The sequence below is a fragment of the Oryctolagus cuniculus genome, chromosome 10 (assembly GCF_964237555.1).
Source record: "Oryctolagus cuniculus chromosome 10, mOryCun1.1, whole genome shotgun sequence".
In the NCBI taxonomy this organism is placed as follows: Eukaryota; Metazoa; Chordata; class Mammalia; order Lagomorpha; family Leporidae; genus Oryctolagus; species Oryctolagus cuniculus.
Genome location: NC_091441.1, coordinates 38,930,647 through 38,954,950, shown reverse-complemented (window position 1 = coordinate 38,954,950; position 24,304 = coordinate 38,930,647). Strand labels below are relative to the sequence as shown.

General features: G+C 35.5%; 2 long non-coding RNA genes across 4 annotated transcripts in view; one reads left to right on the top strand and one right to left on the bottom strand.

Annotated features, from left to right (window-relative positions):
- The window catches only part of LOC103349327 (uncharacterized), a 123,637-nt gene that overhangs the window by 86,612 nt on the left and 12,721 nt on the right, over window positions 1–24,304 (bottom strand). The window lies entirely within an intron of this gene.
- LOC103349328 (uncharacterized) overlaps window positions 22,344–24,304 on the top strand; it is a 29,906-nt gene continuing 27,945 nt past the window's right edge. Inside the window, exons 1-2 of the long non-coding RNA XR_007921481.2 lie at window positions 22,344–22,412; window positions 22,864–23,051. This is a non-coding gene — a long non-coding RNA (uncharacterized lncRNA). The remainder of the gene's footprint in view (window positions 22,413–22,863; window positions 23,052–24,304) is intronic.

Sequence of the window (24,304 nt, the reverse complement as noted above, 5' to 3'; positions counted from 1 at the left end):
AGTGAGCCCTTCTGGGCAGAGCTGAGAGAGTCATTTAAAATGCATCTGCGTTCCTTCTTTCCTTCAAATGCTGCAGGAAGGCATCAAAAGGGGATATTTTTCCTTTGTTAAGAGCACCAAATACAACTTACGTATCTTAGTTTCATCCTTGCTATATGATGATGTAAGATCAGAGACAAGAATATACGCCTTTAAATACACAGTGCATATTCTACCTTTGCAAAATGTATTTTTTGATATCTAAATTGCCCAAACTTCAGAACACCCTTGTGAGTTGATGGATCCAAATTAAGTTGTTTACTTATTTAGGTAACAGATTAAGCAGTCAAGACTCAGGGGATTTACATGCTATCTGTAATATACACAATGAATGAATGCCTGAAACAGGATCAGAACTGGGGTCCTCCAATTATTTGTATAGTTCTCTGTGTGTATATATGTGTGTGTACTGATGACAATTTAATACCTGTCATGATAAAGCTGTAATGCATGTAGGAAAAATAATTGCACTGTTCAGGGAGATGCAGGAAAAGGAGTGCTGAGTTACTGAAAGTGCAGTTCTATTCTATGATTTTTTGCCAATTTGAAGAAGCAACTAATTCATAAACTATATGGTAAGCACATTTAACTGTTCTAGGATTTTTCTCATGCTTCATGAAAACAGAGATCATAACTGGGAAACCAACTGTAAAATTAAAAGAACTAGATGTTGCCAATAAAGACCATCATTTCAGGAAAATAAATTTGTTTCTTGGAAGCTGTTCTTGAATGTATGCTTGAGGTGCCCACAAGAAAACTAATTCAACTGAGAAACAAATTGATCTTGCTTCACTGGTTTATATGAACAGAGTAAAATACACACCAACAGGTTATATCACTTAATAACTCCTTGTTCCCTATAATGAATCAATGGCAAGATCACCTTGAATTATTATGCTTTGGAATCATATATACAAAGTAGCCTAAGACCACAGTTCATACACCAAATTATGGGTTTCATTAAAACAGTTTCAAAGCTAACAGAATCAAGGTAGTATTTTTGTAGTACTTTATCCATCATATTTTTAAATTTAGTTTCTTGAAAGTTTTTGTTAATATATCTGTGATATTAGCTTGGAGATGAAATAAAAATGTACAATTTAATATTATAGTTGGTGTCTGGAAGTGTGTCATTTTACTATGTGAAGACATTTTATTGGATCTTGCAGTAGAGAAAGGGTCACACTGTTGCAAAATCAATTCTCTGAAGCCTGGAATTCTTCCTGATATGGTTCCACAAGTGACATGAATCTGTGTTATTAAAATGTAGGGTGGTGGGAATTTGCAGGTTGTATTCTCTATTCTTTCAGTTTGTTAAAGCTACTGTTCTTTGCAGTTCTGTCACTTAATTTGGAGCCATCACAGGTGAAAATGGAGTAAAGCCTAAAAATCTTCTTGCCAAGGGTTCCTCTAATGTTCATTTTATGCTTGAGACCCCACAGCAGCAAATCTCCTTTGATTGTGCCGTGGGGAAAATTGTCCCCTCTTCTGAAATGAGGATAATCTTTCCAAATGCCAAGTGGAGTAGAGGGAGGGGCATAGATTATCTGTTTGCATTTTAGGAGTAAAAAGTTTAAAGGGCAAATCAATAATAACAATTCAAGGGTTGATGTTGTGGTTGAGGGAGATAAGTTGTCCCTTGTGATGCCTGCCATGCCTAGTTCAAGTCCTGCCTCAGCTTCTGATCCAGATTACACTAATGTGCACCCTGTGGGGCAGCAGATGATGGCTCAAGCATTTGGGCCCCTGCCAGCCATGTGGGAGACCTGGCTGAAATTCCTGGCTCCTGGCTTCAGCGTGGACTAACCTCAATTGTTATGAGCATTTGGGGAGTAAACTAGTGGACAGAATCTCTTTCTCTCTTTCTGTCACTCTTTCAAATACATTTTTATATCAGCCTAAGATGAATCTGCAAGCATGAGGAGGTGAGAATTTATGCATTCTTTGAAGCAATTATTTTATAACTAAACTAATGACTAATCTTAAATACTCGTTAAAATAAATTCCTAAATGAAAAGTTATTAGTAATATATAACATGCTATTTTCTAAAACAACTTAATGTAAGGTCTTCAATATAACTTTTAATACTTTTTGCTTTTCTATTTTTTCCTTTAAGAAATATATTTTTACTTAGATTTGCTACAAATTCAAATTTTACAAATTCAAACAAAATGCATGTGTTTAAATACATAAATTTCTAAAATTATAACCACATTTTATAATTTTGTTAAACAAATACCACTAAGTATGGTTGTCTCTCTTTTTAGATTTTATTTATTTTCATTTTTTATTTAAAAGCTAGAGAGACAGGAAGATGGAGAGAGAGCTCTTCCATCTGCTGGTTCATGCCCCAAATGCCTGCAAGAGTGGTGCTTGGCCAGGCTGAAGCCAGGAGACTGAAAATCAATCCAGGTCTCCCACATGGTTGGCAGAGAACCAAGTACTTGAACTATAATCTGCTCTTCCCAGGATACACATTGTCAGGAAGATGGATAGGAAGTGGAGTCAGTACATGAATTAGCCACTCCAAGATGGGATGCAGATACCCAAAATAGTATATTAACTTCTGTATCAAACACCCACCTCAAGATGGTTTTTGCTATATTATTTATTTATTTGTGAAGTGTTTTTTTTTTTTTTTTTTTTTTTTTTTTTTTTTTTTTAATTTGAAAGGCAGAGTTAGAGAGAGGAAGCAGTGAGAGAGAAGGGAGAGAATGAGAGATAGATGGCTCCTCCATTTGCAGAAGGCCATAACAGCCAAGGCTAGGCCAGGATGAAGTCTGGACCCTGGAGCATCTTCTGGGTTTCCAACTTGGGTACAGGGGCCCTAGTATTTGGGCCATCTTCCACTATTTTCCAGGTGTATTAGTGTGGAGCTGGATCGGAAGTAGAGCAGCCGAGACTTGAACTGGCATCCACATGAGATGTCCTAGGTTTAACCTGCTATGCCACAAAGCCCACCCCATAGCATTTTTTAACAAAACATTTTAATATTAAAACTGCTATAAACATAAAATTATAAAATTGGAAAGAACTCTGAAATTCATTTGTCGAGTGTTTTTTTCACTATTTTAGTATAAAGTGAAGAGTCTGTCCTGTACTCCCTGGAGGCTCATTACTTAGAAATAGTCTGCATGTTTCACATATATTATGAAGAATTATATACCTAACCAACTAATATTCAAAGACTCATATCATCATGTACAATTAATATTAATGCATTGAGAAAAATGATGGTATGTAGTATTTTTATTAGCCTGTGCAGTCTTATTGCAGTATTTATTTCCATTAAGCTATGTAAAATACTGAAAATAACTAATGAGTTTCCAACAATCATTATAGAGTCTGTATATGAAACTACTGATCTCCAAATTCACTTAGAAATTAAAAAATGCAGGATGAAAAGTTAGGAAAAGTTCCTAATTTAAGTATAGTGTTATATTCTATGACCTTCTATCAGCAAAGTCCTGAGGGGCTACCTACCACACACTGTCATTCAGATAGATACCTACCACACACTGTCATTCAGATAGATATGCAGATCTTCTTACTTTAGGAAACACCATTCCATGAGCACTGAAGGGGTCTAATGAGATTCAAGTTGAATTCTGAGACATGTTTCACCTGAGTGAGAATTTACTTATGTTAAGGAGATGAGTGTAAGTTATTCATTACACAGTAATTAGCCTTTCTTTGAAATGTTTCCTCTCTCTACAGGGCTAGGGCAGTGAAGTAGATATGGGTCTGTGTCTTGTTTGGGAATGTGATTTTGGACTGATCATTCCTAGATTTTGGTATCCTGCTTTCTTTGCCACTGAGAGACTGAAACAGAAAATCACCAGACCATATGATAAGAATAGAACTTTGACTCAGAAGTTGATCTTTTGCTGGAGAAGTTGAAACCATTTCCACTGAGATCTGGAACCAGAAAAGGATGCCCACTCTCACTGTCGCTATTCAGTATAGTCCTGGAAGTTTTAGCCAGAGCCATTAGGCAAGAAAAATAAATCAAAGGGATTCAAACTGGGGAAGAGGAAGTCAAATTGTTCCTATTTGCAGATGACATGGTTCTATATATAGGGGAACCACAAATTCCACCAAGGGACTATTGGAACTTATAGAAGAGTTTGTAAGGTTGTAGGATATAAAATCAATAAATAAAAATTAAAAGCTTTTGTATACAAAGACAATCCCATGGCTGAGAAAGAACTTCAGCCTAATGCCAGTCAACTGAAGACTAGATAAAAAAAATTATTGTATATGTACCCTATAGAATACTATGCAGCAGTAAAAAAAAATGAAATCCAGTCATTTGCAACAAAATTGATGAATCTGGAAAGCATCATAATTAGTGATATAAGCCAGTCCGAAAGGGACAAATACCATATGTTCACAGTGATCTAATAGAGCACCTAAAAGGAAAACTGGAGACGTGAAATTGACACTTTGAGAAGCAATGACTTGAACAGCCCTTGTCTTGACTCTCGAGGACAGTTTTTTTTTCTTCTTAATACTATTTGTTGAACTCTTTACTTACCATAGAGTTAATCACATGTGTATAATGTCAGTTGAAAATAGATTTCAGTAAAAAATAAGAGTGAGAATAAGAGAGGGAGGAGGAAGTTTGTAACTATAATGATATATTGTTCTGCATACATTCCTATGGACTTACTTCTAAGGTACAGTTTGAAAATCTGCCATGGGACCCCAAACCCCATTAAGCTAGGTGGTAAAAATGTCATCTTAAGTGTTAATATGATCATATTAAGAGCTAAAATGAACATATGGAAAGATTTAAGTGTTAAAAGGATCATATAAATAAAATCAAGTGTCTGATAATAATAAATAGATAGAATTAAAAAGAAGAGAATGTTCCAACCTGGGAAGCAGTCCACATAGCAGACTCAGAATGACAACCATTTTAAGTAGCAATCTGACCTCAGAATCAGACCTTAAGGCATTCTGGTCTGGCTGAAAAGCCCATGAGAACATTTCAGGCATGGAAAGCCATGACACTGTGGCAAAAAATGTCCTACATGAAGGATGTCTGTGAGTGAAACCACAGCAGAAAGAAGTGGCCATCAAAGAAGGATGTAGTTTTCTCTGAATAGATGTTTCTTGTTTTTCTTTGGTCATTCTCTATTTGCTTGTATACTACTGATTCAAAATGTATTATCTTGAGATTAGGACTAGGTTTCAAATCTGTTTTTTTTCATTGCCTTGAAGTAGAGATAGAGTTCCCAGAACTGATAATGATTCAGTCCAGCTCATGAGTATTATAAAAGTCTCATTACACACTCCCACAAGAACAGATACACACACTCACACAGGGGTGGAGAAACACATTCTTTGGGGTGGGAGATATCACTCATAACTCCATATTCAAAAAGACACTCTGACCATTTTTATGCATAATCTCCTGATCATAAAGCCCTTGCACGTAACACCAGGTAATAAATGATGCATGACATACAATACTCTGTGAGAAATTCATAGGTAAGCAAGGAAGATAGTCTTCCTTCCAGAAGCTTCCAACATAATGGGAAGAGTGTGCTATAGAAAAGCTATAAAATTGGATAGTCTATGAAACATAAAGTAAAGCAGATAATTATTCCAGGTATTTAGACATGAAAATAGCTTGTATACGATCAGGGAAGACATCATGAAAGAATTAGCATTTGAACTGGGCTAAACCCATTGAGCTTGAAGCTGAACAACATTTTTTTCTTCTTGTTGCTGCTGATGCTTCTTTATTGTTGTCTAATCACAGATTTTAGAATCAACATTTTAATTAATTCAACCCTAATGAGGTTCCAGGATTTTGAATTTGCCTCCCACCTATGGAAGCTGTTTAAAAATATTTTTCTATGATCTCTTTTGGAATGGTTCTTGTAGTGCACGGCTTTATTTTATTTTTTAGGGAGTTGGTGGTTGGTTACATATTCCTACTATAACTAGTTTTCCAAATGCCCATGGGTTCTCATAAAATTAGGACTATTTTAGGCTTTTATTTGCTCTGTCCCACTGCAATGCCCATCTGTCAAAGTTCATCAAAGCCAAGTGCTTATGGTCTTACAATAGATTTGAAAAACACTGATCTAAAAGATGTGATCTGGAGATGTGAAAAACATTCCTTTAAAAACTCATATTCATCCTTTAGTCACATATACATAAGTCATTAAATGATCTTTTTTATGGTGAGCAGAAAAAGCATTTTCATTCAATTAGTCAAAATATAAGCACAATTTTAGGGGCTTCTGATTTCATCTCAGAAACATAAAAATACTGTGACTAGCACCATTTTCAATTTAATAACCAAAAAATCCAGAAAACAGCATATTAATGACGTTATTGAAATCATCAAAGAGCTGGGGTTTCAAGGCTAATACTTAATATAAAATAGAGACAAGCACCAAAAAAAAGTTAGGAAAACCTGAGCAACTGTTTACCTGGGATGATTCCACTTTTATTTAAGTCAGTAAATGAATTAAATAGAAAATTTGAAGGATTAACTGAAAGTAGAGTGTGGGCTATTGTAAGAGTATGCAGTCTCTGTTCAGGGGATGACAAATATGCCCACCATATTTTATTCCAGGAACCCCACTGAGTATTTATTGGAAAGACTTGAGACAATCTTGAGTAAGCTCCCTCCCATTGCTAGCAAGAAGCTAGAAGATCAGCTGCTTTCAGAACTCTGCCAAGAGCATTGTCTTACCTGTATCCTTAAATAATAAAATAATTAATTAGAGAGGGAACATCATCAACATTATCACCTATGAACACTGGAGGAACCCTGTAGCAGCTAGGAAAGAGAAATGGAGATGAACTATGAAAATTCATGCACACTTAGCTACTATAAATCCATCTGGTAGAGCCAGATGGAACTAGGGGAAGGATATGAAGGCAACTGCTCAAAATTCCCCAGTTTTGTATTCCTTGTTGCCACTAAGGCACAAAAGCCTGAAACTGTAGGAAGTATGTGCAGCCTATTCTTATTGGTATAATCCCATAGCAGCTAGAATTAGGGAATAGAAGTTACTGCTGAAAATTCTCCCAGGCCCATCTCCCCTACTGCCACTAAGGAAAATTTCCTTATCCTTTAGAGTGGAAGCCACTACCACTGTAGCACAAAACCACTGAAGAAATCTCATTATAGGCAGGCCAAGAGAAGAGGAGAGGGAAACAGGGAAAAATATTTTCTAACTTTGTGAATAGAAAAGAATACATACTATAGTTTCTATTACAGCTGGAAGAAAGTCAGGGCTAATTTGAAGATGACACCTCAAAGAATAGGTTCAAGGGGCTGGCGCCGAGGCTCACTTGGTTAATCCTCTGCTTGCGGTGCCAGCATCCCATATGGGTGCCGGGTTCTAGCCTGGTTCAGAAATGCCTGCCTTACCAGAATATCTGAGAACATATTCACTGTCATACACCCTACTAATCATGGTACCAAGTATTCAGTGAGAACCACAGGGTAATGTAACTTGAAGAAATGGAAAAGAAATGGAGAGTAATACAGAGGAAAACCCCCAAGCAGGTAGCAAAACAAAAATAAAAGTGTTGGTAAAGGAGGTCGAAGATGCTGGTACATAAAGAGTGACCACCGCAACAACAAATGTCAATCCCAGCTCATTTCTGGACTATATTAAACACTGGATGATCATATTGAAAACCCAACCCACGGAAAGATCTGCACAATTTCAAGGATAAAACTATTTAGTTATCTACCTATGCAAGATAGGTAGACCACCAAGATAGACCTAACACATTTGTTAAACAGGAATTTTGCAAAATATTTTCTTGTATCATAGAATAATTAAATTATTTGGAAATTAAGCAATACCATTCAAAATAAACAGAGCATAAGCAGGAGGTCAAACAGAAAATTTAAACAATCTTTGAATGAAATACAAGTGATTAATTTGATTTACAAAAATCTTATATCTTTAAATTCATATGTTAGAAAAAAAGTTTAAAATCAATAATGTGGGTTACCACATTGATAAATTAAAGAAAGAACAGCAAATTAAACAATAAGCAAGCAGAAAGAAGGAAATATTATATAGTACAAATACTATAGCAAACAAAATATAACAAGAAAATCACAGATAAAACAAAAGCTACTCATTTGAAAGGGACAATAAAATTTAATACTCCTTCATCAGTATGATTATAAAAAAAATTGGAGAAAGGCTGGCGCCGTGGCTCACTTGGTTAATCCTCCACCTGCAGTGCTGGCATCCCATATGGGAGCCAGGTTCTTGTCCCAGCTGCTCCTCTTCCAGTCCAGCTCTCTGCTGTGGCCTGGGAAGGCAGTGGAGGATGGCCCAGGTGCTTGGACCCCTGCACCCACATGGGAGACCAGGAGGAGGTGCCTGGCTCCTGGCTTTGCATCGGCGTAGCTCCAGCAGTCACGGCCATTTGGGGGGTGAACCAACGGAAGGAAGACCTTTCTCTCTCTCTCTCTCTCTCTCTCTCTCTCTAACTCTATCTGTCAAATACAAAAAAATTAAAAAAAAAAAAAAAACAGAGAAGACACATACTATAAATACCAGAGCTGACAGTGGGAACACCATTTGTTATCTTAAAGACATTAAAATACAGTAAGAGAACATTATGAATAATTCTTTGGCCATGAATTCAATTATTTAGATGAAATGTGACATTGAAAGTTATAACTGCCCAAATTCATTTAAGAAGAATAAAACTTACTTGAATGCCTTCTACTAAAGAGAGTTTGTCATTAAAATATTTCCAAAAATGAAGACATTTTGAAGCCACATGATTTCACTCACTGATGAATTTTACCAAATGTATTAAGAAGAAATTATAGCAATTCTATGTAATAGTTTTCCAAAAGTAGAATAGGAGGACTTTCTAGCTTTTGTTGTAAGGTTTTTATTACCCTGTTAATAAAATCAAATAATGATATTTTAAGGAAACAAAACTAAAGAACAATATCTTTCATAATATCATCAATAAAGCAGTAATGAATCAAAATAAGTGGTATATAAAAATTACAAGACATCATTAACATATGAGGTTTATCTGAGGAATGAATTGGTTTAACTTTAAAAACTAAGTTTATATAATTCACCAAATTTCAATCTCATTAGATTAAGAAAATATTTTACAAAGTTCAAAACTCATAAATCCTGATAGATAAATGCTCTCAGTACATTAGGAATACAAGGGGGGTCCGCTAACATTATAAAATGCATTTATGAAAAAAACTCATGGCAAAATTTACACTTATTGGTGACAGACTGTTTCTCCTCATCAAAACCAAGAGAAACAAGTACTTTTTCACAAGTCTTTTCAAATTGAAAGGAAGAAATAAAACTCTTTATTTATACATAATGTTGTTTGTGTGTTTACATGTGTGTGCATGTGTGTGTGTGTGTATGTGAATCCAAGAATTCTACTCAAAAAGCTCCTGGTCCTACCTCATTAGTTTATTAAACTTGCAAGATATGAGAACAAACAATCTAAGTCAATTATATTCATATGGAAAAGCAATGAAAGCTGGATTTGAAAATTAAGTGCAATTCCATTTACATGAAAATTAAGAAAGAGAAATATTTATATATAAATCTAACAAAAATACTTTCAGCATCTTTATGCTAAAATCTATTAGAATACCAAAGAAAGATGTATTTGTATACATGGATTTGAAGATTCAATGTTAATAAGGTTTTCCTGGGTTAATCTCTAGAGTGACCATCATTCTAATCAAAATCCCATAAAGCTTTTATGTAGATATTGACAGAAAGATTCTTAAATTTGTATGAAAGCCCAAAGTAAGTAAAACAATTGTGAAAAAGAACAAAGTGCGGCATATTCACAATACATGATTTCAAGTATCATCATAAAGTTTTAAAAATCAATAAGAAAACAATAAAAAGGTAAAATATCAGTATAAACACATCAAGAAAAATATGTGAATGGCAAATACATCTATGTAAAATTCTAAAGCACCATTTGTAGTGGTGGTGAAAGGATAGACACAGATCAGTGGAAAAGAATAGAAAGCCCAGAAACACGCAGCACACAAAACTTGCTAACCGATTTTTGACAAATATTCAAAATTAGTTCAATAATGAAACGATGGTCTTTAGGACAAATGGTGCTAGAAATACTGGACATCCATTTGCAAAATAATGCATTTTTTTTTTTTTACAGGCAGAGTGGATAGTGAGAGAGAGACAAAGAGAAAGGTCTTCCTTTGCCGTTGGTTCACCCTCCAATGGCCGCCACGGCCAGCGCGCTGCGGCACCGCGCTGATCCAAAGGCAGGAGCCAGGTGCTTCTCCTGGTCTCCCATGGGGTGCAGGGCCCAAGCACTTAGGCCATCCTCCTTTGCCTTTCGGGCCACAGCAGAGAGCTGGACTGGAAGAGGGGCAACCGGGACAGAATCTGGCGCCCTGACCAGGACTAGAACCCAGTGTGCTGGCGCTGCTAGGTGGAGGATTAGCCTATTGAGCTGCGGCGCCAGCCAAAATAATGCATCTTGACATATGCAATATATAATAAAATTATTTAAAATGAAATTACAGACTTAAATATTGAATACAAAACTATAAAAATTGATGAAATATACATATTTGATCTTGAGTTTTACAGTGAATTTTTAGTTAAACAAAAGTATATAGTTAAACAAAAAGATAAAAAGATAGTTAAACAAAAGTATAATTAATAAAATTTTCAAAAAATTAAAAAATAAATAATGGATGACTTGCATTTCATCTAAATTTAAAAATAAAAGATCTGAGCAAGACATAATCTTTTAGAGAATTATTTATTTTGAAAGGCAAAGTTACAGAGAGAGAGGAAAGGAAGGAAGGAAAGAGAGAAAGAGAGAGAGAGAGAGAAAGAGCAAGTTTCATTCATTGGTTCACTCCCTAGATGACTGCAATGCTCAGGGCTGAGCCAGGCCTAAACCAAGAGCCTGGAGTTTCATCTAGGTCTCACATGTGTATGATAGGGGCCCAAACACTTGGGTCATCTTTTGCTGCTTTCCCAAGATTTATCATGGAGCTGGGTCAGAGGAGTCGCAGCTGGGACTCAAATCAGGGCCAGAAGAGATGATGGAGGGGCAAGTGATGGCTTTAACCACTAAGCCACAATGCCAGATTTCAAGAAAGACTTGACAGGCTAGAGACTGAAAAAAATTGTAAATCACATATGTAAATGACTTACTTTCAGATTATATAAAGCGGTCCTAAAACTCATCAATAAGAAAACAATCTAATAAAGATGGGAAAACATCTTAATAAATGTTTTAAGGAAGATTTGTGAATGGCAAATAAAACTATGAAAAGTTAGATAATCCTCCCAAACTTCTTCTATAAGGCCAGTATCACCTTAATTCCAAAATTAGAAAACAATAGAACTACACATCGATATCTCTGATGAATATGGATGAAAAAATCTTCAACAAAATACTAGCTAATAGAATCCAACAACACAACAGAACGATCATTCACCCAGACAAAGTAGGACTTATTCCTGGAATGCAGAAATTGTTCAATATATTAAAGTCAATATATGTGATACATCACATTAACAAATTTAGTAATAAAAACCATATGATTATCTCAATGGATGAAGAGAAAGCATTTAGTAAAATGGTACAACCTTTCATGATAAAACCTTAAGCAAATAGAAGAAACACAGTTTAACACAATCAAGGCAATACATGACAAACCCATAGCGAGCATCATATTGAATGGGGAAAAGTTTGAAGCAATTCTGCTAAGCTCAGAAACCAAATAAGGATGCCCATTTGACCACTGAATTCATTATGGTTCTAGAAGAGTTTTCCAGAACTATTAGGCAAAAAAAAAAAAAAAAAAAAAAAAAAGAAAGAAAAGAAAAGAAATCAAAAGAATATAAATAGGAAAGGAGGAAGTTAAATTATTCCTGTTTGCACATGACATGATCCAATATATACCTACATATACATATATATATATATATATATATATATATATATATAAAGGGAAACCATTAGACTCCACTAAAAGGCTATAGGAACCCAGAAGAGAGTTTGGTAAAGTTGCAGAATGTAAAACCAGTACACCAAAATTAACAGTCTTTTTATACACAGAAAATGCTAAGGCTGGGAAAGAAATTGTAAGATCAGTACCATCCACAAAAGCTACAAAAAATTTAAATACCTTGGAATAAATTTAAACAAGGATATAAAGGGTCTCCAAGATGAAAATTACAAAATCTTAAAGAAGGAAATAAAAGAAGACAAAAAAAACCAAAATATTTCATTTTTGTGGATTGGAAGAATTAATATCATTAAAATGTTCATACTATCCAAAGTAATTTACAAATTCAATGTGCTCCCAATCAAAATATTCTCAGATTTGGAAAAAATGATGCTGAAATTCATATTGAAACACAAAAGACCTCCAGTATCTAAAACAATTTTAAATAAGAAAAACAAAGCTGGAGGCATCACATTACCTGATTTCAATAAATACTGCAGGGCAGTTATAATCAAAACAGCCTGCTATGGGCACAAAATTAGACATGTTAATCGATGGAACAGAATGGAAACACAGAAATTAATCCACACATCTACAACCAATTAACATTTCACTCATGAGCTTAAGTAAAGAAAGGATAGTATCTTCAACAAATGGGAAAATTGGATACCTGCATGCAAAAGTATGAAAAAAGACCCCTACCTTACACAGTATTGAAAAATCAACTCAAAATGGATCAAAGGTCTAAATCTTTGACCTGATACCATCAATTACTTGAGGAAAATATTGGGGAAACTCTGCAAGACATTGCCATCGGCAAAGGCTTCTTGGAAAAGACCACAGAAGCACAGGCAATCAAAGCAAAAATAAACAAATGGGATTATATCAAGCTGAGAAGCTTCTGCAGTGCAAAGGAAACACTCAATACCATGAAAGGGAACTGACAAAATGGGAAATTGTATTTGCATACTATGCAAATGATAAAGTATTAATACCTAGAATCTGTAAAGAGTTTAGGAAACTCACCAACAAAGGATACCATCAAGTTAAGAAATGGGCAAAGGACATGAACAGGTATTTTTCAATGGATGAACTTCAAATAGCCAACAGATATATGAAAAACTGCTCAGTATCACCAGCCAGGAAAATGCAAATAAAAACTACATTGAGATTTCACTTCATCACAGTCAGAATGGCTATCATCCAAAAATCAAAAAACAATCAATACTGATGAGGATGTGGAACAAAAGGCACCCTAAATCTTTGGTGAGAATGTATACTAGTACATGGAAGACAGTATTGAGATTCCTCAGAAATCTGAAAACAGATCTGTTATTTGACCTGACCATGCATCTCCTGGGAATTTACCCATAGGAAATGAAATCAGTATATGAAAGAGTTATCTGTACCTCCATGTTTATTGCAGCTCAATTAGCAATATCTAAGATATGGAATCAACCCAGATGCCCACTAGCTGATGAATGGATAAATAAAATGTTATGTACCTACACTATGGGATACTACTCAGCTGTAGAAAAGATTGAAATCCTATTGCTTGCAACAAAATGGATGCAACTGGAAACCATTACGATTAGTGAAATAAGCTAGTTCCAAAATGACAGGTATCATATATTTTCTCTGATTTGTGTTAACTTACAGGGCATACAATAATGTAATATATGAGTGAAATTGACATTTTAAGATTTGGTTATTGCTTATGGACCTTTTCTATATTCTCGAGGAACAATGATTTTTCCACTTTCTATTGTAGAATTCTTTATTTAGCAGATGGTTAGTTTGTGATCATACAACAAATTGAAAGTATGTCATTATAATAATTAAAAGAAAAAAAGAATGGAAGAAAGATGGAGGGTGGGAGCATGGGTGGGAGGGATTATAGTGTGGGAAGTATCATCATGGTCTTTCATCTGTATATATGAAACAAATAAATATGTATATATACACATAAATAAGTTCTTGCATAAGTAAATAAACAACTTCTATAGTATGATTTGTCATTTGAGCTATAACACATAAATATATAGTGATTTACAATTTGCTAAAATTGGAAAAATGTATTTTTACAGAATTCCTCACCAAAGATTAGTGAGGCCAAAGTACACTAGAAATTGTCCTTTGTTGCTGGTAAAAAATCAAATGTTGCACTCACTTTGGAGAAAGGATTGGAAATTTCATTTGAAGTTAGCCAGAGCTTACCATAAGATTCAACAGTCCCTCTTGTTAATGTTTACCTAAGTGAATTGAAAACATATAGTCAAATAAAAATTTAAACATTAATATTTAGAGCAGAGCCTTTAATAACTGTCAAAAACTGAAGCAACCAAGATCTCCTTCAAGAGTTGAATGGATCATAAACTACGGTACTTACACAAATGGAAATAATATCCAGCAATAAAAAGGAATGAGCTATTGATTTATACAGAAACATGGATGAATCTTCAATAAATTTTGTAACATTCTAAAAAAACTTATCTGAAATGATACTTATTATGTGCCTCAATTTATGAGGAATTATGAAGTGAACAAAATTTTATGGTCAAAATACAGATCAATATTTGAAAATAGTTGTGAAATTTGGGAGTGATTAACTATAATAGGGCTACACAGGTGAGGTTTTAGGATAACACAATCATTCTTTTTGGTCCTAGTATGGTAGATACTTAACTCCACAACTTTGTCAAAGTCCATGAAAATGTACATCTCAAAGAAACTTTGCCATAAGAAAAGTCAACCAGATTCTTGGAGTATCCCAAGATAGGTCTAACAGCATAATAAGTGTGTGTCTTCATTTGACTTCAGGTGATGCAGAATAACAGACTTAAATAACATTGAGAATGTCTTTTTATTGTATACTGTGAGGATTCAGTCAAAGAAACTGTAGATAAACACCATGCTTTAGTATGTAATTTGTTTCTTGCAAGAGTATAGCTAGTAGTTTTGAAACTCTTTTACATGTGTACTAAGAATGAATAAAGAAGTACCTAAATTGTAGGTATGGGAGCCAGGATTCTTTTTTCCAGAGAAAGAAGCTACAAATAAGAAAGGGAAGACTTGAGTAAACCTGGTCGTTCTGAAATCCAGCTATCCACATAAATTATTTTTAAATATGTATAGAGATTCAGAAATAATCATAAATACATACTGCAATGAATATATGCACACAAGAACATATACACGTATGCATATATACACCTACTTGCATATATACAAGAATAATTATATATTTGTATTTATAAATGGATATACATACAAGCTCACATGTATATATGAGGTTATTTTAAAAAGTTCATAGAAAGTAGAATTAAGATTTACATTTTATGTTAGTGTAAAGTTCTTTTTTTTAGATTTATTTACTTTTTTGAAAGTCAGAGTTACATAGAGAGAAGAAGAGGCAGAGAGAGGGAGAGGTCTCCAATCCACTGGTTCACTCCCCAGTTTGCTACAAAGGCCGGAGCTGTACTGATCTGAAGCCAGGAGTTTCCTCCAGGTCTCCCATGCAGTTACAAGAGCCCAAGGACTTGAGCCATCTTCTACTGCTTTTCCAGGCCATAGCAGAGAGCTGGATTGGAAGAGGAGCAGCTGGGACTTGAACTAGTGCCCATATAGGATGCTGGCACTGGAGACAGCAGCTTTACCTGTGCCGGTCCCCTGTGTAAAGTTTTCTTTTTAACTAGTAAACGTGGGATATTCAAAAAGTAAATAGAAAATTACTAACGGCTGGCGCCGCAGCTCACTTGGCTAATCCTCCACCTGTGTCACCGGGACCCCAGGTTCTAGTCCCATTTGGGCTGCTGGATTCTGTCCTGGTTGCTCTTCTTCCAGTCCAGCTCTCTGCTGTGGCCCAGGAAGGCAGTGGAGAATAGCCCAAGTGCTTGGGCCCTGCACCCGCATGGGAGACCAGGTAGAAACACCTGGCTCTTGGCTTCGGATCAGCACAATGCACCGGCCACAGCGTGCTGGCCATAGCAACCTTTTGGGGGGTGAACCAACGGAAGGAAGACCTTTCTCTCTGTCTCTCTCTCTCAAGCTGTCTAACACTGCCTGTCAAAAAATAAAAAAAGAAAATTCCTATCAGGAAAACAACTTTATGAATTTCAAACTACCTTGTACCAAAATAATCATCTTTTAATTAATTTCTTAAAATTTTTGAAGTGTTTTTGTATGAATATATGTGGATTAACTACTGCAAATGCACACATGCATATTTTGACATATATACATATAAGCATATTTGAATATATGTTTATACACCTATGAATATATGAGTAAATTTTGTATACATTTAAATATGATAATTATTATAAATATTTAAATGTATAATTTAATACATTTATTGATTTTAATATGCATAAATTTTACTATCTTTCTTCACTGAGTTTGGAAAAGGTGACACACAAATAGTCTTGATTTCAAAATATCAACCTTCTATATAAAGACTACCAGGACTCCCTGGAAAAATGTCTTACTCTAGGGCTGGTGCACAAAGTAAATCTTGTGGTGCCTGAAAAGGAAAGAACATCTTAAAAATAATACAATAAATTAGAGGATGAGTATTGAGAAAAGGACACATGAAACAATCTGAAAGAGCTCCTAATGGCCAGAATTGGAAAGATTTGAGGAAATATATAAATAAAGATAATATTGAATTGTAACCTAAAGTACAAAATAAATATTCTAAGTAGATACAAATAATATCACATTATATGAAAAATAAAATAAAAATTGAGTTCTTATTTAAATTTATTTGATAGATTAAATAAGCAAATGAGGAAGAAGGAGCAAAACATCCTGTAGAATACAAAAATTCCGAATAATAAATATGAGGTCAGCACTATGGCGTATTCGGTAAAGCCGCTGCCTGCAGTGTTGGCATCCCATATAGGCACTGGTTCAAGTCCTGTCTGCTCCACTTCTGATCTAACTCTCTGCTATGGCCTGAGAAAGCAGTAAAAGTGGGCTCAAGTCCTTGGGCCCCCGCACCCATGTGGGACACCCAGAAGAAGCTCCTGGTTCCTGCCTTCGGATTGATGCAGCTCTGGCCCTGGGAGAAATTAACTTGGTATCTCTGTGGTAGTAATTCCAAATCTCGTGACCCTAAGCTTGTCATAAGAAAATATCAAACCAACTCCAATTCAGAGGTAGTTTACAAAATACTGGGCCAATATTCTTTCATATGGGAAACCCAGAAGAAGCTACTGGATCCTGGCTTGGGCCTGGCCCAGCCCTGATCATGCAGCCCTTTGGGGAGTGAACTAGTGGAAGGAAAATCTCTCTATGTCTTTACTTCTCTCTCTGTAACTATGCCTTTCAAATAAATGAATGAATCTTTAAAAAAAGCTCAGAAAAAAAATTGATGATGTATATATTAATAGCCATAAAATCTACTTTGAAAAGAGAAGGAGATAAATTGATAGACATATTTACTACTATTTGGGAATATTTCACAATATAATTGTGTTAATTATGCAGAATTGATTCATTAATCTATTAAAATAAATTTACAATTTTATTTAAAATGTTATAAGTTAACAAATATACTTTAAATTTTATAATCATGTGGAAATAATTGAGAATATTTAAGAGCACTTAGAGAAGAGGAGGTTAGGAGGCATGGATTCTACTAACAGACATTAAGCATACCAATACCTGAAACTGAAAAGAGTGTAATGTTTGTTAGGAATGGACAATTACTAGAAACAATATCAAGTCCAGAGTTAGAACCAGTAATATTAAATATGATATTGTTGCTCCCTTGCCCGCAAAGGAACGACGCTACTCACAGCTAAACGGTCTTCCGTAGACTTTCATTAAGAAAATAACAGCGACAGAGGTAGAGGGAAAGGAAGGAGGAAGGAAAAGAGAGAGAGAGAGAGAGAGAGAGAGAGAGCGAGCTTCCTTCCTCGGCGTACGACTTAGATACAAAATCCAACCAATTGGAAGCTGGCTAAAGTTCATGCACAGAGCACTCCAATCCGATGCCTGTTCACGCGGCATTCATGCGCTCCTGGGCCAATCAAATGAGATGTCACGTGGTGGGCAGGCTCTTCGTGTGGTCCTTGGCGCCATCTTGTTGTTTACAACACTCTATACCCTTTTTGGAAAGTCCCTCAAAGTCATTTACATCCAGTGGAAAGCACCATCCCAATTTAAACTAAAAACATCCTCTTTAGCAAACGCAACACGGCTGCCAGGCCAAGCCTTAACTCAGAGGTCCCATGTTAGGCCTACTCATGGGTCCCCACAGATATCATTATGGAAAATGAAAATGAAATGCGGTGATGGTACTGATACAGTGGAATTCCTTTTAATATATACCTTTGTATGTTCATTAATGGTACACATACATTTCTGTTGGTATATTATATTCAGTGAATCTAACTATAGAAAAAGCAAAGATATTCTATTCTTCAGCCACAAAGTTGTCAATTTTCAAAACTCATTGTATATCATAAAGTGGTAGAGTGGAAACTGGCATAATACTGCAAATTGACATTGTGTTTTCAGAAAGTGCATTTGCAATATAAATTTAAAGATAGTAACATAAGTTATAGTTAATAAATTTTGGGGGGCCGGCGCTGTGGCTCAGAGGTTAAAGCCCTGGCCTGAAGTGCTGGCATCCCATATGGGCACCAGTTCTAGTCCCAACTGCTCCTATTCCAACCCAGCTCTCCACTATGGCCTGGGAAAGCAGTAGAAGAAAGCTTAAATCCTTGGGCCCCTGCACCCACGTGGGAGACCCAGAAGAAACTCCTGGCTCCTGGATTCGGATTTGCATAGCTCCAGCCATTGCGGCCATCTGGGGAGTGAACAAGCAGATGAAAGACCTCTCTCTCTGTCTCTACCTCTCTCTGTGATACTGTCTTTCAAAAAATTAATTAAATCTTTTAAAAAAATAAAATAAAATTGAAGGGATTATAGTTTTAATTTAAATAAAATTATAGAGTATATCTATATATAGTTATTTAATACAAAGGTAAATTCTAGTATTAACTATGTATATATTTATATACATACACATACAAGAGATTTTCAAAATATTCATGGAAAATGTGTATTATAAAGAAAGCTATATGATTGTAATACTTTTATACAAAATAAATGTACTTTGTACTTTAATTTTCCATGAATGATTTGTGGTTTCCTCATATATACATATTATATGTATATTATATATGTATATTTTCATTTGAACATAAATAAGTGAATTAAAATGACAATTAAAACATACTAAAAGATAGCAAATAAATATTTTAATGATATTGAGATAAATCCATTGTGAATTATGTTGAGGTGTCTACAGATCTTTTTTTTTTTTACAAATGTGATAATAAAATAATCAAAATAAATAGTGAGCAAAAACCAAAAAAAATTTATCTGGTAATACATGATGCCACTTAATGTTGTTCAAATAGTTTTCATAAATCAACTGAAAGAGAAACTCAGCAGAAAATGTAGAACACTATAAATTAATAATTCATATAAGAATAATCAAGAAGACAAAATGCATACCATATACTCTTTTTTTTTTTTTTTTTTGACAGGCAGAGTTAGTGAGAGAGAGAGAAACAGAGAGAAAGGTCTTCCTTCCATTGGTTCACCCCCAAATGGCCGCTACGGCCAGTGCAGCCAGTGTGCCGCGCCGATCTGAAGCCAGGAGCCAGGTGCTTCCTCCTGGTCTCTCATGTGGGTACAGGGTCCAAGCACTTGGGCCATCCTTCCACTGCCTTCCTGGGCCACAGCAGAGAGCTGGACTGGAAGAGGAGCAACTGGGACAGAATCCGGCGCCCCAACCGGGAATAGAACACCAGGGTGCTGGCTCCGTAGGCGGAGGATTAGCTTAGTGAGCCACGGTGCCAGCCACCATATACTCTAGTGATTAAAATACATACTAACATAGCAGTGAATACTAAAGCTAAACTTGTTTCATCTCTTGGTATCTAACACAGAATATGTAGGTGTTACCTAAAAGAGATGTGTTAAAATATTCATTATAGCACTAGTCTTTGTAACAACAAAGTATAATCAATACACATGAAGAACAATATGAGAATGGATTAACATATTATGTATATTCCTATAATGAAACACTATTCATCAATGAGGACATACTAATACAAATAATGACACAGGTGAATCTCATGAGCCAAAGAAACAAGACTCAACATACTACAGATCATACCACTCCAATTTTATAAATCTCCAAAACAGAAATCAGAATAATTGCCCTGATAAGTCCAATGCCTGAAAAGAAAGGCACTTTTGGGGGGTTGTTAGTGTTGTATTTACTTTTGTAGGAGGTGATTACATAATCTATTCACTTAGTTAAAACACATCAATTTGTATACTCAGGCATGTATACCTTACTTTCGGTATATTACACTTCAGCAATGCCAATCTTATTCTTTTAAGTTTTATTTATTATTTTAATGGTAGAGTGACAGAGAGATAAGGGCAGAGAAATAATTTCCACCTACTGGATCACTCCCTAAATGTCTGTGTCAGGCCAAAGCCAGGAGCCAGGCACTACATCTTGGATCCCACGTGGATGGCAAGGAATCAAGCCATTGAGCTATTTTCTACTAACATCAAGGATGCACACTGGCTGGAAACCAGATTTGCAGCAGAGCTGAGACTGGATATCAGGCACTTTCACGAGAGATGGGGGTGTCCTATGTGGTTGTTAACCAACTGTGTCATACACTCCTTTAATACAAGTTTTTTTGGGGAAAGAAGCATAGTTACTCTGTTTTCACAAAGATAATTGTTTTTGGTAGTATCACCAGTAAAGTCCCTTATAGACAATCTCTGTGGAGGAAATAAAGGTTCATAAGCATTCTTTTTAAAAGTAGAAGTGAGATTTAGTGCCAAGCAAAACTTTTGTTGGGACAAGGAGGAATTTGAAGACCGAGTCCATAATGGGCAGAGACAGGGAGTACTGAGTGCTCACCTAGGAAGGTAACTCCTATATCCACATTCAATAAAGTCCCTACATGAGACATTACAGGGTTGTGTCATTTCTCTACTGTTTCATGAAAAGCATAAGGCCAGGGTTCTCAGTCTTCCATGTGCATATCACTTGGGACAAACACAGTCTCCTTGACCTCAACCAGCGTGCATCCCGGCATCTCTGGAACTGGGGACTCATGAATCTCTATTTGAGTCTGTAGGTTGTTCTGTTGTTGTGTTTTATTTGACAACAGGCACTTTGGGAAACATTGGCCAAATATGAGGTACATGATTTGCTGATGAGTATTACGGGTATTACAGCAAAGTTCACAACAAAAGTGTGAAGTTAAGAAATATGACAATGTGATTTATTCTGACAGTTTGCAACATATCTGAAACTCAAAATACAATAATATTTGTTATCAATGAAAATTAATTCCAAGGATGTATACTTACGGAAACCAATAATTTCACTTGATTAAAAAGTGAAATGGTGTTTGCATTAGAACTAGTGAGCTGCATGGCCTGGGGAAGCAGAGAAAGATGGCCCAAGTCCTTGGGCTTCTGCACCAGTGTGAGAGACCTGGAAGAAGCTCCTGGCTCCTGGTTTTGGATATGCACAGCTCCGGCCGTTGCATTGCAGCCATCAGGAAGTGAACCTACAGATGAAAGACCTCTCTCTCTCTCTCTCTCTCTTTTTCTCTCTCTGCCTCTCTATAACTCTGCCTTTCAAATAAAAAAAAATATTTTTTTTACAAAAGAGAAATAGTGAACTGCTTTTCTGAGGGAAAATTAAAATACACCTTTGGATGACTCGTACATCATATTCAAAGCCAGATTAGGTCATGGGTTTCATAAATGGAGCTAAACAGAATGGAGGAAAGCTCTTCCAAGGACTCAACTGGAGAAATCTCAAAAGGATCATGAGTGGCATTGCACTTTACTCCTTAGCATTCTCTAGTGGAAGCTGCTCTGTGTCCTAATGATGTTTCCCATTACCCTAGGGAGAAATATTTCTCAAGTGCTAAGTATGAGGAGATTTGGAAGCTCAAACCTATCTTCTGCAATAACATTTCTCAGGAATCCTCTAAAGAGAAAGTGACATTGCCAGGATAATTTTGAAGAATATTTTATTTAGCTACAATTCTGCTGTCATATTCTATATGTTTTCTTTTTCTCTCCCTCTTTGATTAATAGAGACATTCTCATAAATAAAAGATCTTGGTCTCTTGGAACTGTCTGTCTTGCTCTCTTATTTCCCCTGTGAAGTCATAATCCCCCATTTGTGACATCATAGTCTTTCTACTGCAATCAACAGTGATGTTTCAAACTGAGGATTAAACACTTCAGAAGAGGAAAACTTACAAGAGCAGAGGGACTCTCAAGGAATAAAGATCCAATTAGCATGTAAATGCCTTTTTTAATTAAAAAAAAAGAGGAGGAAGAGAAAGGAATGAGTAGATAGTCCCAGTGACTGGAGTGATTTTCCTTGAAACAATGAATCTGGTCTTCTTTCTCACTCATCTTTCCTTCTCTATTTTCTAACCCTCTATCCCATACCTTTCAGTGAAAGGATATCCAATGTTGTGAAAATATCAAAGGTGAAGAAAGACTATAAACTGTAAATATGTCTTTTATTCTCCTGGGCATAGTTCTGGCTCCATTATTCTGACAAGCTTGAGATAAAATTAGTGAATGTGCTGCTACAAGAAACAGTTGTCCCAGATTTGCAGAATCTAGTCTTTTTTCTTGGTCTCCTATATCACTTCTCAAAAACCCCAATTTTTATCCCTAGCTTTGACTATGACTTGTTGGCCTACTTTCAGTTTCTTAAACTCTGAACTCCTTTTCATTTCAGAACTGCACCACTTGCTTTCCTTTATCCAGGGACACTCTTCCTCCACTCTTTGCAAACCTTGTCCTACTCATCATTCAAGTTGGAACATCAGTGCTGCCTTTGCCTGTGTTTCCTTCCTTGTGTCCTTGCCACTTCCATCTACATTAGGACCTTGGTATTTGATCACATAGCACCTTGACACTTTCCTGGTAAGTATCATCACTTTATCATCTGTTTATGAACTTGGTATGTTTCTGCAAAGTCTGTCTCTTCCATCAAGTCATATGCTTCCTGATCATAATTAACACATCTGCTCTAGTCACCACTCTATCTCAACACCGTGAACATTGCTTGGCAGTATATAAATATGCTAAATATATAAACGGGCTATGGGTGTAGTTGACTATTTTGGGGGGTTTAGTTGACTATTTTGGGGGGTTCTATAAAAGATTAAATCTTTTCAAAATTCACATAAGACATTATGTTTTACAATTCTTGAAATAACCCATGGTTTCACATATCAGTTAGATTATTTCTCTAGAGTTCATGATTACTTTGTAAAACAGAGGATGAATATTGAAACAGAATTCAATCAAGGGAAGGAACCTTATATTGAGGAATTATCATTTACAACTCTTTATTGGGAGTGTGTATATGTAAGGAGATTGACTAAATAATTTATCATTTGATGGGTATGTTTTACCAGTGAAAAGGTGTGCTGGATATGAGCATACTAGGACAGGAGGTATAAACCAGAACTGTCTTAGGCTAATCTTGACATATGATCAAATAAAGTACTAGATATTGTGGTATATAATAGAGAAAACACACACAAAAAAAGATCCTTCAGATTTTTATAGTATATTGGATTGGTAGTATATTGGAATGGTAGTATATGAAAAACAATTATAAAGCAATAGATTATTTTTCTTAAGAGAGTTATGGATAATATAACATAGATATTCAGAGTAATATCTATGAAAATATCATTGATCATTTCCAAACAATGCAAAGGCACACTAATGACATGCTAATAGAATAGTTCTTCAAATGATCCCACTATATTAAAAAGATATCAGATTAAACAATGTAAAGCAAGAAAACATAATTAAAGAACTATGCATATTTTCTTCATCTGATGTCTTGTCTATTAAACAAAATACTTTCTGGGGAAAGACTATCTCCTTCTCTTGTCAGTCTTATGCCCAATCTAAAATTTGTGGGCTTCCCACAAGTACTCACCTACACTGTATTGATAAATTAGCTGTTTAACTGGTGCAAGCCATAAAAGATCTCTTTGTCATGCTTTATCAACAGAATGGAAACAGTAAGATTTTCTTTCTTCATTTATTGTAAAATTTTATATTATGGAATTTTAATTTTAAGTATGGGGTTAATGCTACAGAATACTGCTCCATTACTGGAGACATTTATGTTATTAAGCAGCAAAATCTTGGTCCAG